This window comes from Rutidosis leptorrhynchoides, chromosome 6, assembly GCF_046630445.1.
Source record: "Rutidosis leptorrhynchoides isolate AG116_Rl617_1_P2 chromosome 6, CSIRO_AGI_Rlap_v1, whole genome shotgun sequence".
Taxonomy (NCBI): Eukaryota; Viridiplantae; Streptophyta; class Magnoliopsida; order Asterales; family Asteraceae; genus Rutidosis; species Rutidosis leptorrhynchoides.
In genome coordinates this window covers 375,437,427-375,443,426 of record NC_092338.1, presented here as the reverse complement: position 1 = coordinate 375,443,426, position 6,000 = coordinate 375,437,427, and positions in this window count along the sequence as shown.

Here is a 6,000-nt window from a genome sequence, read left to right as displayed (position 1 = left end):
TGGTGTGTGTGTGTTTGATTGTGGCTCGACAACTAAAGAGGAAAACAAGGTGGCTAGTGGTGATTTGGTTTAAAGATGGTGGTCTATATTCACGATGATGTGTATGTATATATATATATATATATATATATATATATATATATATATATATATATATATATATATATATATATATATATATATATAGACAGAGATGAAGAGTGAAAAAGAATTGTAGCAGCATCACTATAGTAGCACAACAATGGTGTTTGTATTTGATGGTTACCTGCATCGGTCGAAGAAACACGAAGCAAAGATAATATTTCAGGTGATGATGGTTCTTGTAGAAGATAAACCGAAAACAAGACACAATTGATGGTGGTTCATGTGGGTTAAATGAAAGTGGTTTTTGGAATAGCAACGAAACAAGTGAGTGTTTTGGGTGATCGTTCAAGTCGATGAGGTATGGTTGATGGTGGTGGCGTAGGAATCAAAAGTAGCATCAATATGCATGGTGTTTTGATATTTTTGATTTTTAGATATGAGGAAAATGATGAATATGATGTACGAGTACTAGCAAAACTAAAATCATGAATGAAATTTATTGTTGTGGTTTTAATTATGAAATTTGAACTTGTGGAAATATTGAGGAGAGGGTGTTTGGTTCATATCTCAATCATGTATGTGAATATATGTATATAAAATATATTCACTTGTTGCACTGAATTTAAAAGGAAGCAGGAATCGAATAATAATAATAATATAATAATTAAAATATACTTTAAAATATAAACGTGTTAATTGTTAGCCGTCATCTACTATTTCATTCACGGGTTGAAATTCGTGCTCCGTTGTTAATTAGGGGCGGATAAAAGTCTTCGAAAAATTCTCAAATTTTTATAGTAATCAACTTTATTTATTTTATTCATATTGGTATAAAATTCAGTCCTTAACTATTAAATAAAAATTACATTAATTATTCACACCCAACCCCAAGTAAAATATAAAAAGTTTTAAAATTCAACAACTAGTTCCTAAATACATTTTTAATAAGCCTATAATTTATATAACTCATTTTCGGATCACCTTTTATTTTAAAATCATATAAGTTCGTTTTTAACTTGATTAATAACCATCAAGATGATAAACGAGTGCTACAAGCGTTTATTAAATAAATTCTAAATTATATACATTCAATGTACTTTTCATATATAGATATATTTATAGTAATGTCATGTATTATATATATATATATATATATATATATATATATATATATATATATATATATATATATATATATATATATACAGATAGTGGTTCGTGAATCGTCGGAAATAGTCGAAGGTCAAATAGATATCTGAAACAGTTCAAAATTTTTGAGATTTAGTTTAACAGACTTTGCTTATCTTGTCGAAACCATATAAAGATTAAGTTTAAATTTGGTCGGAATTTCCCGGGTCGTCACAGTACCTACCCGTTAAAGAAATTTCATCCCGAAATTTGATTGGAATGGTCATGGCTGACAATAAATATGTTTTCTTGACTCAAATGAGTTGGAAATTAGGGTTTTATCATCAGTGAGTAATATGGATAAAACAATTCAATTATTCGAAGAACACGAATGAAGCTATCACAAAATAGTGAAATGAGTAAATGCAGGTTCGCCTTAACCAGTGGCGTAGTCATGATTAATTTCCGGAATTCATGGGATTTAGAGAAAATTTTCGTAATAAGATTTGATTCTTCGAAATTTAAGGAAATTAGGACCCTTTTTGATTAAATGCGATAATCTGTTTTAATTGCTCTGTCTGAAATTTCTCTATAAATCCTCCCTCTTCATTTCCTTTATATTTTGGAGTTCCATTCTTTTGTTTTCTCTTCCCGACTTTAAGTCAAGTGAATAATGGTCCAAAATTCGTAGGTATGAAGTTTCGAATGAACATAAATAACGTTCTAAGAGAGAGATTTTTGATAGCACGATCTTGATTGGTTAAATTACCAGAATTCAAGGGAAAAGATAGAACTATCAAGAAATATGTTCTTGATATGTTTGGAGATTAGGTAAAATGTAAAAGTCGTGTAACATGGCACCTGATGACGTTATGGTCTGTGAATCATCAAGTTCCATTAGAAACTCAGCATGACTTACTGTAATATAATCACGTTGATTAAGTGTCATTATATTATACTAACTCATGCTTCAGTTTCCAACACTACTTCAAAAACATTCACATTTTAAATTCGAATTTTCCAGAATTTAGAAACTAAAATAGTTTCCTTTATGATGTAACGCAGATATCGCGAAGAGATAAATGATTTTAGATAAGAACAGTTATGAAAATATCTTCAGAAATATCGAGGATATTTATAATGAAAGATACGATAATATTTTATAATTCTACAATCAAAATGTGATGAAGAAATTCATTTACAATGATTTAGAATAATTAAGGAGCAAGGTATTCGCTGAAGATTTCATCAGAACAGAATCATCAGGATTCTTTATGTTCAGGTTTAGTCCTTGTGATTTGTTCGGAGTCTCCTTCATGGTTTGCTCAATTAGGGATGGCGCCCGCGGGTAACGGACACGGGTTTCATATACCCGCGACCCGCCCGTCGGGTTTATTTTTTTGCACGTTGAGACCCGTTACCCGCCCACGGGTAAAAAAAAATGTGCCCATGCCCGTGACCCGCGGATACCCGTGACCCGCGGGTAACCCACGGGTAATAATAATATACAATTTTTTATTAGAAAATTCAAATAATTTTATTAATTATAAAACTATATGTACAAACTATATGTATAATGACGTGAAAATGAAGTTTTTTACTTGTATATAATATTATATTTTTAATCATTATTCAAATACTAGTAAAATAGCTTTTAAATTTAATAATTATAAGTATTAATTCGTAGGTAAATTAAGAAAAGTCTCATGTTTTCACGGGTCGGGTTTTACCTGCGACGGGTAGTACATACCCGTGACCCGCCCGCGACCCGTCGGCGGGTATAAATTTTTACCCGTACCCATGCCCGCGGGTAAGATTTAATGATTTTACCCGCCCATCGCGGGTCGCGGGTTTTTTCTCGCCCATTGCCATCCCTATGCTCAATTCATTTTCCAGTATCAAAATCTTTGAGCTTTTTTAACACCCTATTCTTTATCATCAAACTTTTGACTGTTAAGGCAGTCTTCAGTTTTTACTGCTTCATCCGCTTTTTCAAAACTCAGAAAACGATTCATAGGCTATAGTGCTTTTCAGAATTTTAGAATGGGAGATCATAATTCTAAGAGATAAATGTTATATGTATATATATATAACTGTTGATGTAGAAATGTTGCGAGATTCAAAATATTGATTGCTAATTCTCAGTAATTGATATGGCAATTCTTGTTACAAGATGCGGATAAGTATATAATAGAGTTTTAATGAACAAATATAATGGTTTCTCTGAGAGACTTAAACCAATGAGTAATGATGTTGCTGATAAGTTTACTGCTAATGCTGTGGAACATAAACGGTTCTCCGGTAATGATAACGAAAGGCAAACGTATATATCAAAGTTATAATAAGACTTATTCAAATAAAAGGTCGATGTTGATTTGTTGGAGCTGTGACAAAATTGGCTAATTTGAAAAGGAATTGTAAAGTTATTTCCGGTAATAACAACGCCAAAGAAGCTAGCACAGATACTTGTTAAATGTTTACTCAGGTTCCAAGAGTTTTTCAGGTGCATAACTATATACATAAATCTTTCTTTCGTAGATGAAGTGCGGTTGGTTCATCCTCTTGATTGAGGTGTTTTCAAGAATCATGAAAGGTTTGAACGTAGATTGTAATCATCAAGATACAATTGAGGTTTAAGATGAAATCAAGTGGCAAACTTGAAGAATTGTTTAGTTTCATATGTTATAATCAATATTTTAATTCATTTTAATTGTCCAATGTCAACAGTTCACAGTTAGCAGTCCACAATTAGTAATTCAATAATTCATATATAGTTTAATATATAATATTCGAATTAATTAATACATGTCGTGACCCATTATATACATGTCTCAGACTCGATCACAACTCAAAGTATATATATTATTGTAGAATCAACCTCAACCCTGTATAGCTAACTCCAGCATTACTGCATATAGAGTGTCTATGGTTATTCCAAATAATATATATAGATGCGTCGATATGATATGTCAAAATCTTGTATACGTGTCTCGATATTTAAATGAGTAAATAACAGTATTTAAATGACGATAAATAAAGTGCGTAAAATAAATAACAGAAATTAAATGACGATAAATAAAATTGCGAGAATTAAAATTGTGATAAATTGCGATAATTAAATGTAATAAGGAAGTAACAGTTAGCTAGGAACAATTAGCTAGGATTTTGTTAGCATGGATTCTTAACAAAAATTTTCTCATAATTAATTTGTTTGTTTCTAACAAATTTTATTTTTGTCCAATGTTTTCTTCATTATGCCACTTGTTGGATTCGGGTAAGTCAAAATCCAAATATGAAATTGAATGAAAAATGGTTATTATGTGGTGAACGGATTCATATATCTGTGGATGTAAGTAGGATAGTAAATGACTGTTGAATCAAATTCGAAGAATGTACAGTGTAACTTATTAGTGTAAAATCTAAATATTCCTCGGGTATTACCCACCCGTTAAAATATTTTCATCATTAACAGTTTGTACAAAAGAATTTTTAATTACAATCTTTATGAAAACATATATACACATATATTTTCTTCAGATGTAATACAGATTTAATGAGTTAATATAATATTAATCTCATTTGTTTTACCGTTAGAACTAGAATACATAATCTCTAAAACATTAGAGATTACATAATCATCATGTCAAACGAAGATAAATGATGTAGAACGTCATGTAGAATGATGATTATGCTCGAGGTACAGATTGTGATGTTGAAGCGTGTAGTGTTGAGGCTTGTGCTGCGAATGTTGTTGTTGGTGATACTGGTGTTGCCGGTGCTGTTGCTGGAGCTGGTAGGTTTTGCACCACGTTTTCCAAATTGATTACTCGAGCGCGAAGCTCGTTGACTTCTTCCATTACTCCAGGAAGATTGTCGGTCGGAATGAGCGGATGAATAAGGTTTAGAATTGTGGATAGAATATAATCGTGATGAGTTACCCTGGAAATGAGGCTGAAAATGGTGTTTCAGATAGGTTCACCGGTAAGTGCTTTAGGTTCATCGTCAAGAGGTGAATTCGGTTAACGGAAAGGATTACCTTCTTCTTATCTCCAATGATTAAGTAGACTACGAACCCATCAGATGAATTGGGGATGGCTGATTGGTTGATTCATTCTGGTGACGCTGTTTCCGGAGCTTAGGTGAACATCCATGTCAGAATAGCTGTCGGATTCCGAAGAACTTGAACTAGTGGCAAGTTCCATTTCGTACGATTGAGTAAAGGGTTTTTCGGTATGAAATGATTTTCGGCTATCGGATGGTATTCTAATTACATAGAATATCTATATATATAGAACAAAAGATTTCGGAGGAATTTACGGAATATGTCAGGCAAAGTTTACAGTAACAGATACGCTAAGATATGAATTTTGTCTATACACTATTCATGCAATCAATGCAGTAAGATGTGTCTAGACTAAGAATGATAAGCAAATGATTCCCCAAGAATGATAAGCAGATAATTTTCAACACGAAATGATAAGCAAAACTTTTGACATGCAGACACGATCGAAGTCCAGACTCACTAATGCATCTAAACAACTATCTGTTAGACACACTAATGCAAGACCTGGTTCGCTAAGACCACCGCTCTGATACCACATGTCATACCCCGTCCAAATCCATCTGGACGAAGTCACCAACATCTGGTCCCGTTGCGATGATCGACTCCAAAAAATGTCTTTAAAATGAGCAAATGCACAGCGGAAGATTTCTTTCATACCTGAGAATAAACATGCTTTAAAGTGTCAACCAAAAGGTTGATGAGTTCATAAGTTTATCGTAAACAAT